The sequence below is a fragment of the Otolemur garnettii genome, unplaced genomic scaffold, assembly GCF_000181295.1.
Source record: "Otolemur garnettii isolate 467f Iridium unplaced genomic scaffold, OtoGar3 scaffold00143, whole genome shotgun sequence".
NCBI classification, from domain to species: domain Eukaryota; kingdom Metazoa; phylum Chordata; class Mammalia; order Primates; family Galagidae; genus Otolemur; species Otolemur garnettii.
In genome coordinates this window covers 4,952,326-4,963,729 of record NW_003852538.1, presented here as the reverse complement: position 1 = coordinate 4,963,729, position 11,404 = coordinate 4,952,326, and positions in this window count along the sequence as shown.

Below are 11,404 nucleotides of genomic sequence, written 5' to 3'. Positions count from 1 at the left end.
AAAGAAAGAAAGAAAGAAAGAAAAGAAATGTACTTGTCTCTTCTACAGAGTGCAAAACAACAATTTCTTGTTGACTAGTTCTCTCCTCCTGGCAGGACTCCACTTCTTCCCATTTGGTTGCTCAGTATACCGGTATCTTCAATACATGGTGATCAGTGTCAGTATGAAGAGTGAGAGACCTGTAGAATGGCAGGAGAGATTCTAATAGGACTAGGTGCTTTCTAGGTAACACCCTTCAATTCTATCTACACTCTACTGATCAGAATTCAATGACTTGCCCATACCTAACTTTAGGAAGTCTGAGAAAGAGGATCTAAGTGGATATTTATAAGGAGATTATTAGTTTTGTGATTAAATAGCAGTCTCCATCACATACACCTATGATGAATTGCCCAAGAAGGGGAAATAAAGAAAAAAAATAGAGACAACACTGGAAACACAAAAATCACTTGAATTTCTTTCATAGATACCCCCAAATTACACAGTGATAGTCACAGCTGAGATGTGACAGAATCCTTCAGCAATGTTCCTGAAGGATACAGAAGAAGTGCCCTTCTCTCAGTGGGAATAGCTTGGAGGCAATACATCTTTTCTTTGAGAAGGAAAGGCAACATCTGGGGAATATCAAGAGAGACAAACAATCTGACCTAGAAAAATGTACAGAATTTATAAAATAGGTATTGCTAGAAGGAATATGTGTAGTTTTCTTAATATGACCCATACTGTGAAATATATGCAGATCCTTTGTGAATGCTTAACCACAGGTCACGTTCCTTGAGATAGTCGTGTAATCAGCGACTTCACGTATCTCCCCAATGTGGAATTCAGTCTTTTTTCCCAAGCTATGCCCAGGCTTACTATAACTTCTCTTGAACATAATTTCAAAGGTTACAGGGATTAAATTCATACAAGACTCAGTAAGATAGACTCCCCTCTAACAAGCCTAAGGTGACCATCGTGCTTATTTTCTTTCCACAAAGAACCCAGGCTTACCATCATGTTGATGGCAGATTGACTCCAAAACCCTTTCTCCAGTGCATAGATAGACAGCAATTATTTTTCACTGGAAACTACATAATGATGATTAATATTTACCTTCCTTCACTGTCAAGATTTTGACTATATCACCTTCGATAGATTTTCTGAATACTTTATTTATTGTCACAGCATCCCACTTAACACTGTTTCTCAAGAACATCCCTTTCAAGTTAATCGATTAAGGTGATGTGGTGATTCTTAAGAGTTTCATTGGTTTTGCCATATTTTCCTGAACCTGAAACAGTTATTCTTATAGAATAAATGGAATGGTCTACTGAACATCAATATACGGTGTTATGTGTTAAAAATAAATTCTTGTGAGACTGAGATAAGATTCAGCAGGATGCAATATATAAGAAAAATAGTTCCTTGAAAAAGAAACCATTTGCCCCTTCAGTTCTGCCCTCTGGCCCTTCTCTGCCCTGATTCATATTCTTGAAGGTTGACTTCTGCAGATTGATAACCCAGACTCCCTTGTTCTCAATTTTTAGAAGGAATTTTGCCAACAAGAAGCATGGGCAGGAGATGAGCATGTGGGAAAGTAAAGAGACCATGCATTTACACTCCACCGCCTCGCTCCCTCCTTGGAGCACCACTGTGGGTGCATTCCCAGGTTCTGGCTGCTGCAGCCCCTCTCCCAGGCCCTAGCTCTCTGTGGGCTCATCATTCCTCCATTTGATCCTTCAGGCATGGAGCTGGTTTTGATTTTCTTCATTTGATATTTATTCCTTTAGCCTCTAGGTTCATGTATTAGTTCCTTTTGTGCTGCTATACCAGAACACTTGAAACTGGGTAACTGACAAATTTATTTATCACAGTTCCAAATAAAAGTTTTTGGAAAGGATAAAACCATGGTGTCAGAGGGTTCAGTGTCTAGGGAGAGTCTGGTCTCTGCTTTCCAGATGGTGCCTTGATGCTGTATCCTCTGGAAGGGAGGAACACTGTATCCTCACATGGCCAAAGATAAAAAGGCACCAAATGAGCCAATCCCCTGTCAGCTAAGCCCTTCTATAAGGGCTCTGAGTTCCCCACACAGGGTGGAGCCCTCATGACTTACCTTCCAAAGGCCACATTTCCCAAAGCTGGCACCTTGGGGATTAAGTTTCAACAGGAATTCTCTGGAGGAGACCAAAATATTCAAGCAACAGCAGTTCATATCCCTTTAATTAAATTATTTCCATTAATATCATTTTAAGTGTGCCATTGTTTTTCTGTTGAGACAATGACTGATACATTGTCCCTAGCTCAGATAATTGCACTATTTCCAATTTCCACAATATAAAACATTTCTGTTTTATATATATATATTTTTTTTTCTCTTTCTAGCAAAAACAAAATCTTTTTATTTATTTATTTTTTATCTTTATGTTTTGAGACCAAGTCTCATTCTGTCTCCCTGGGTAGAGTGTAATGGCATCATCTTAGCTCATAGCAACCTCAAACTTCTGGGTTCAAGGGATCATCTTGCCTCAGGTTCCTGAATAGCTGGGACTATAGGTGTGAGCCACCATGCCTGGCTAGTTATTTTTCTATATTTAGTAGAAACGTGGTCTCCCTGTGCTCAGGCTGGGCTCTAACTCCTGAGCTCAGGCAATCTATCTACCTTGGCCTCCCAGGGTGCTAGGATTACAGGTGTGAGCCACCACACCCAACCTGAAAACAGTATGTTCTATGCTCTTTCCATTTAAGTGGTCTTTTTCCCTTAAAATATCTATTTTGATTTATTAATTCATGTCATTTACTGTGGATAAGTTAATCTGCTATTCTTGCCTATAGTCCTCAAGATTTTAATTTAATAAAGTAAAGTGAATTTCAAATAATTTGGCAAGGATCACTGATACAGAAAAATGTTTAATTATTTTTCTGGTATCCACACACTTCCTATGACACACAGCTATTCTGTAACAGCTGCTTTAAACATTTTCAAGAGCACAGACACAGCCTGCCTTTAAAGCCTTTGTGATGTCTTTTTCTTGAGGGATAAGATACATACTTGTCAACATGGCAGTTAATTTGCTTTAATTTTTTATCTCTTTTCTTAGAAGTCCATGAGTTTATCCATGCCACTTTTTCATGATTTGATTTTTTTTATCTAGTTTCTAGTTTTGTTTTCCTCCAATTCCTTTGCACATCGTTTTGTAATCTGATGAATTCTTACTTCTTTCTCAAATATAACACCAGATGGTCCCTAATTTATGAATCTTTCCCTGATTCTTTTAGGAGAAAAATAGAAATAATTACATATATTGCAATTCAAAAGTATTTAGCATAGATATTTGTCATGAAACAGAGGATGTTATATAGTAATAATTTAACAAGTTTTTCTTTGAATATATCTTTTGGCTTTATCAAGATAAACATTTCAGCTCAGGGCCTGTGGCTCAAGTGGCTAGGGTGCCAGCCACATACACCTAAGGTGGCGGGTTCTAATCCAGCCTTGGCCTGCCAAACAACAATGACGGCTGCAACCAAAAAATAGCTGGGCATTGTGGCGGGTGTCTGTTGTCCCAGCTTCTTGGGAGGCTGAGGCAGGAGACTCACTTGAGCCCAGGAGTTGGAGATTGCTGTGAGCTGTGATCCACGGCACTCTACCCAGGGGGATAGCTTGGGGCTCTGTCTCAAAAAAAAAGGACAAACATTTCATGTTAATTCTGTCTATAATCTCAACAAATACTTGAACTATTAAAATTAGAATTCAATTAATAAATGGCAAATCCATCCAGGTAAACAAAATATAAATTAATAAAGGGAAATAATAACTTCTTTACAGTTTTCGAAATCCCCTATTGTTTGGCTTTAGAATTAAAGTTGAGTGGGGAGATATTTACCAAAGATGAATAAAGGAGTAAATAAACGAAAGGAGGGCAAGATGCTGGTGAGTTAGAACTCAGTAATGAAAGAGATGGAAGTCAATTTCAAAAAAAGATAGTAGAGTACTATTTAAAGACTTTTAAGTTCTTGGGTATTATGAGTTCATGGGGAACCAAAATTAATCTGAAATAGATTGAAAGAATAAGAGACTTTTTTTCCATAATAATAGAAAAGACATTTTTGGAACAAAGCCAACTTAGGTGTCCTTGGACACTTACAGCAGCTTTGAAATTAATAGAACAGAAGGAGTGGATAACAGTGGGAGTAAATTAGGGCTTAGACAGTGGATTGGATGTAGGAAAGAAAGAATAGGTATGAGTAACTAACTGAAAATCACGAGGTTAGCTTCACAGATCACAGGAGAGAACTTGGCAGCAAGCCTCCTCATAAGCAACTCCCACCTCAATTTATACTTTACTCAGACTGTATTTGTTTATTCTTCTGCATTTGCCTTTCTTCTTACATTGTAAATTTAACGTCCTTTATTGAATGCATTGTATAGCAAAACAGTGGTTTTGTTTTTTGAAACTACTACAGTTTTCATCGCAAATCTTTGGTGGATAAAGTAACTGATAGTTTGACTTAGTTTGGTCGATAGTTTAAAATTTAATTTAGGTGTTTTTGAGGACAAAGCTTAAGAATATTAGTAAAGCATGTTCATATTAAAATATTAATAGTTCTGAGGGAGAAGGGAGGGGGAAATGGGTGGAGGGAGGGGGTTTGGAGGGATCACTTCTAAGGTTTATCTTATAGGGGTACAAGTGAATCTTTCTAAGAGTAGAATGTGAACGTTTTAAAACAATAACTGAGAAAATGACATGAAGGCTGTGTTGACCAGTTTGATGAAAGTATTTCAGATTGCATGTGAAAACCCCACACTGTACCCCAGGAGTGCATTAATGTACATAGTTAGCATTCAATAAAAAAATATATACATTAATAGTTCTATGGAGTTGGGTGAAATACATTACACATTTTTCACCACCATGAAAATGATACATTATACTACAAACCTCAAAGTGTCAAATGAATTACATGATTATATATATTTTATATATATATATATATATATAAAGAATTTATAGAGGTGGGTGGAAGGAGGGTGATTGTTGGGGTCATCTCTATGGTTTATCTTACAAGGGTACAGTAAATATTTCTAAAAGCAGAGTATGAATGTCTTAATAACTAAGAAAATGACATGAAGGCTATGTTAACCAGTTTGATGAAAATATTTCAAATTGTATATGAAAACACCACACTGTACTCCATGATTGCATTAATGTACACAGCTATCATTTCATTTAAAAAAAGGAAAAAAAAGAAATTCAATACTTATACCATCATCATATATCCTAAATAATTAATTCACCTTTTGTTCTAACAGATCCTGGTTAACTCTTAAGGACCCTGGTTAATTTAACTTAAAAATAGATCTCATTCCACTTAACCTGTAGGTGGTGCCAGTGACTTCTGGGTCCTCATTACCATTTTCAAAGTATTCTTCCTCCATTAAAAAAATGAAGAACATGCTCTGTCTCAAAAAAAAAAAAAAATTAAGAACACAAATAAGAAGGGTTTCATTTTCTTGTTATAGCATGCCAAATACTTCATTGCTGCTGTTATGTACCATCCTCAAATTAAATTTTGTGTTGTCTACATTTGGGGGAATTATGGAAAAATAAGAAATATTGTTTTTAAACATTATTGGTGTTTGTGGATTATCTGTTTTTCTCCCATAATATAACTTGATAATGCTCTTATATGCCAAGAATTTTAATGGTTTCATATTGTGCTATCTTTGGAATTACATTTATTTATTTACCAGTTTTAAAAAAAAAAGAAATAGAATAACACCATATAGTTTAATCTGCAGTCTGTTATGTTTGTTGAAAAACTGCATCACAGAAAACTCAACACTGAGTATATTATAATTAATAATTCTACAGAATTCCATTCAGCTAATTTTCACCTTATTCTATTATGAATGGTGCTATAAAATAACATTGTATATGTATCTTTCTCTGCCTGTGCTATTGCACTCTTAAAATTGAAAAGTATGTTTTATATTTAAATTTCATTTAACAAATAACTATTCACATACACCAATTGTACTCCTATTTAAAGTTTATAAATGGAGGGTTTTCTAATTTTTCTCTTCACTCCTTACTTTTACTTTTCTAAGTAAAATGGGTTATAAGATCTATAGGACATTGTGCTCTAGGAAAGAACTGGGCTCCATTGAGATAGGACAGAGAGAGGTGGGTCAGGCTCTGCCCCTCATGACCCAGGAAAAGGTCTGGAGAATGCTTGTAATCTCCAAAGAAAAGGAAGCCTATATGGGGAGGAGCTGTGCACTCCAAAATTCTTGAACCAGATGGAACAACCATAATCCATGTGTGAGGATACCAAGTCTGCCTAATTTAGAAAAAGCCAAAAAGCAGTCAAGTGATCCTTCCTGCTCCCAAGTGTGTGATATTAGCAAAAGAGAAGGGGAGTGGAAGACTGGCAGTCTGCTGGTTTCATCTCAGGCTTTCAGAATTCAAATCTGCATCCCTCTCCATCACACTCAAGAGCACAGCCATCAGCCCACTACCTCACTGCAGCTCTCATCTCAGACTCATCAATTGCCTGAGCCAATGCACTCACATTTATTGCTTAATTCAGGTGAATTGTGTTTTCTGTTTCTAACATGCAATTTCTCACAATGAAGGGCTCTTTAGCAGATTCTAAGGATGTCTAGGAGATGTCAAGATATGTGGTGTTTCACCCTTCCAACAATCACATCAGCTGACCCCATCAGAATTCCAGCTACCCCCTGGGGCACCTCCACAGCTGTTCCTGACTCTGTAGGAAACCATCTCCACTTCCCTTTTCTCAAGGCCCTAAATTGCTAACCTTGGACAACATGCCAATATCCCATGCCAGACTTCCTCTTCTCCCTTTGCAGAATATCCAGCTATGTTCTCTTTCACATGTAAGGTTGGATCAAAATGTGTAACAAGCTTTTAATATTTTTTTCTGAAACACAAAACATAAAAATCATTTACAATCCTTGAGAACAAAAGCCCAACATTTCTTAGAAGAGAGGAGGGCAAAATTAGCTGCCTTCGCACTGGAGTCTCCTCTGGCAATGAGTTGGACATAGCCATCAACAGCTTGGTAAATTATCCTATGACAAATGTAAATTACCTAACGCAGAGTGAGGAGGAAATTACCACTTCGTGTCATTTTCAGCCCTAATTCCTTCCCACACTGAGTAACTGCCATGTGCCCTAAACGTGCGTAATAATCAGACTATCTCCAGACTCCTGTAACAGAGGAGAGAAATAAGCAGGGCTGAGATGGCAGCTACCACACACCCTGAACTGTCCCTTGGCCTCTGATAAAATGTAAAAATTTCCCTGTGAACACAGGACAATAATTGGATAATTCTAGGTCAAGCTTTTGTGAATAATGGAATTTGTAGAAAATAGTACCCCCAAACTATAGTCTCTTCCCCTATTATGGACCTCTGTAGTAAGTAGAATAACGCCCCCACCCAATCTCCAGAACATATAGGTATATTTCCTTGCCTGACAAAAAAAGACTTTGACGTTGTAACTAAGTTAGGAATCTTGACATGAGGTCAGGAGTGATGGTTCACTCCTGTAACCCAGTATTTAGGAGGCCAAGACAGGTGGATTGCCTGAGCTCACGAGTTCAAGACCATCTGTAAAAATAGCTGGGCACTGGGTGGTGCCTGTGGCTCAAAGGAGTAGGGCGCTGGCTCCATATACCAGAGGTTATGGGTTCAAACTCAGCCCAGGCCCAAAACTGCAAAAAAAGAAGTTCTTTCTAAAAATAGCTGGGCATTATGGTGGGCATCTGTAGTCCCAGCTACTCAGGAGGCTGAGGATCGCTTAAGCCCAAGAATCTGAGGTGACTCTACCAGGGAGGACAAAGTGAGACTGTGTCTTAAAAAAAAAAAAAAGAAAAAAAGGGCGGTGCCCGTGGTTCAAAGGAATAGAGCACCGACCCCATATGCCATAGATGGTGAGTTCAAACTCAGCCCTGGCCAAAACCTGAAAAAAAAAAAAAAAAAAAGGGAATCTTGACATGGAGAGATTACATTACATAAGTGAATTTAATATATTCTTGGGGGTCCTTATAATGTGGAAGCAGAAGAATTAGAACCAGACAGTAAGATGTTACAAGAGAGTAGAGTTCCAAATGATTCAACATGAGAATTCCAACCTCTTGTGCTGTCTTTAAAGGTAGAGAGGAAAGATCACTAGTCTTGAATATATGTAGCCTTCTGAAACTGCAAAAGATAAGGAAATCGATTCTTTCCTACATTCCAGAATAAACATAGGCCTGCCAACCTGTTTTGCACTTCTGAACTCAAGCACTGTAAGATATAAGTTCATCTCATTTTTAGACTACTGTATTTATGGTAATTTGTTATAGCAACTTCAGAAACACTCAACAGATAAACCCCTACCTCAAACCTGCATATTTTGAAGGAGTTTCAGCTTTGACCTCCCACCACAGAGGCTGCCTCAAGGACGCACCAGGAAGCAATTTGTGACACCACAAGTTAAGCTTTGTGGACTTTCACCCTCTATACCCACAGGCTGACAGCCCATTGATGCCTTTCAGTTGCCCTGATTTTAGATGTGCAGCAGGGAACTTTATTTTGTTTATTCCTAGGGAGTCCCTGGGATTGTATAACACAGTGAACTCTAAAGAAAACAAAAATTCAAAATTCTTTCCAGCCAGACACGTCCTCATTTCTCCCATGACTATTAAGATAATGAAGTCTTCTGTATTTATTAGTCCTTCTGATTTCTTTTATGTACAAGATTTGGGATTAGGTAAGAATAGCAAGTTTCCCCCCAAATATCCTCCCTCTCACCTAATGTAATGGTACATTTCAAAAGTATTAGGAAAAGAATATAATTGTGATGGATGTTTTAATCAGTTCAAAGTAATCATTTCACACTGTATATCAAATCTGTACACTAAACCCCATAAATTCATGAATATACAGTTATGACTGAATTAAAAAAATACAATAAAGTGGCAGAGGTAAGATGGCGGACTGCAGCCAGTTTTCCACAGAGGCTCCTGTCCAGAAGGAGAGTTAAAAGACAGAAGTTTAGCAAGTAAGCCAATGGTTTGGAGCAGAGCCAAGAGAGAAGGTTGAAGAACACACATAAACCCTGCTGAGGCGAGCTATGACCACAAAGATACAAACAAAGGTACTGAATCCATCGCCAAGTGGATGGGAGTCCCCTTCCCCATGAGAATGGCTTGCAGTAAGCTTCATACAAATAAGCAAGCAGAGTTCAAACATCCTCCCATTCCATCCCACGGGATAGACCCTCTAAAAACTGGACCTCCTACCCATACTAGAGTCCCATGGCACTCTCCTGCCAGGCATAAAACTGTATAAAACTGTATACATTCTCTACCTGCAACTCTGAATTCCCAACACTCTTCTCCACTCTCACCCTGAGGTCTGGAAACCTGTCCCTCATGAAGTCCAGATTCTTGGGCATTTTCTCAAGAGGTGTGGACAGGGGAAGGGCCCTTTCTCAACTGTGCTGATTCTGTGGCAGGAAAGTAAGGAGAGGACAGTTAGCTGAGAGAGAACCATACAGGAGTGGCAGTGGTACCCCCAGGTGCAGAAAAGTAGCATCAGTGGGAACGATAAGGCTCATCCCCCTGGGGCTATCCTGGACAGACACACCCTGTCTCTCTGGGCAACCAGAGAAAGCCAGGCATCTTCTCCGGTGGCAGCCACTGGCAGACAGATTGACACGAGTAAAAGGCATTCTCCCAGGGCAGGTCTGACTCAGAGGACTGCTTTACTCCCAGGGCAGGGCTGAACCAGAGGACTACTTTATTCCCAGGGTGGGGCTGAGCCAGAGGACTGCTTTACTGAGGCTAAGCACTCGGCCCTCAAGGGATCATAGCTGAGACAAAGGTGGGCAGATAGAAGCTGGAACTGACAGCTCAGGATGAGCTCTAATTGCTTGCTGCTGCCAAGAACTGTCACCTCAAGCAGCATTTGATAAGGGGACAGAAACAAACTCTGCAAAGTTGTGCTGTTCTGCCAGCAACATCAATCAGGGAGGGGCTGGAACTGCGTGAACCACCCCAACTTCCCTTAAGTACATGAGGTTGTGAGGCCTCACCTCCCCTGCCTGATAGTGGCCGAGAACATTGATGGGGCTGAGGAGACGTAGATCTTCCTCTGACTCCAGCAAGTGTAAACCCGTGGGGCATCTGCTCAATGGGGGAGAACTGGGTCACAGCCATATGGAGTTACCAGTGACTGACTGTGACAGAGGTGCAAGGTGGCAAAGGAGACATCAACCTTCCAAGACTCATTTATTTGCTAGGTGGGTCCTTCTGTCATACCTGAGCTGCCACCAGACCCCTGTTATCTAGTTGTCAGAGACCTTTTGAACTCCCCCATCTGATAATAGTGCTGACTGGGTCAATTGATTTGGGCCTCTTGAACTGGGCCAATCACCCGAGGACTATCCAAAGTAGTACTCTGGTGTGTGGTTGTGGGAAGGTGTGATTTTCCTTTTCAAATTGTTGCCTGTGGGGAATGGGGTGACTTAATTGGTGGTATTTCTCCACAGCTGATACTTCAACCCATAGTAACTGATTTACTAGGGTAGAACAGAGACCAGCTGAAAACAAGACAGAGCCACTTAGCCCCACCACACCAAGCAGGCCCTCAGTTTCTCAGGTCATAACACTGGATGGGTCCTTGGGAAAGCTCTAGGAGGAAAGGTACAGACACCAGTCCCAGCTTTTAGGCAAAAGGCTAGTTAATCACTACTCCTGGAGCCCCCAACCCAGATTCTCCTTATCTGCTCATCTAGCCAAACAGTGTAAATAAAGCTTGGGGCAAAATCAGTGGAAAATCTCTGGGAACATGAATAACCAGAGTAGATCAAACCCCTCCCCCAAGGAAGGATATGGCAGATGCAACTGAAGATTCCATCCATAAACACATGGCTGAGATGTCAGAAATTGAGTTCAGAGTCTGGATAGCAAATAAGAACAACATGATGTAGGAAATGAAGGAATCAAATTTTAAAGAATTATTCAAGATGTCTTGAGAATTCAAGAATTTCAAATACAAAATGACCAAAGATTTTGACACATTGAGGCAAGAGTTTGCAGCCCTCAAAGATCTATAAAATACAGTAGAATTCCTTCAGTAACAGAATGAAACAGGCAGAAGAAAGAATATCTGACATAGAAGATGAAGCTTTTGAGTGAGCCCAAGAGTTCAAAGATGAAAAGAAATGGAGAACAAAACAGATCTTTCTCTCAGAGAACTCTGGGATAATTTGAAGTAAACTAATATTCACCTTATAGGACTCTTTGAAGGTGACAAGGTTGCTTCACAAAACACAGAGGCTCTTCTTCATGAAATTATGAAAGAGAACTTTCCAGACATGCCAAGAGATTCTGAAATTCAGATAGCAGA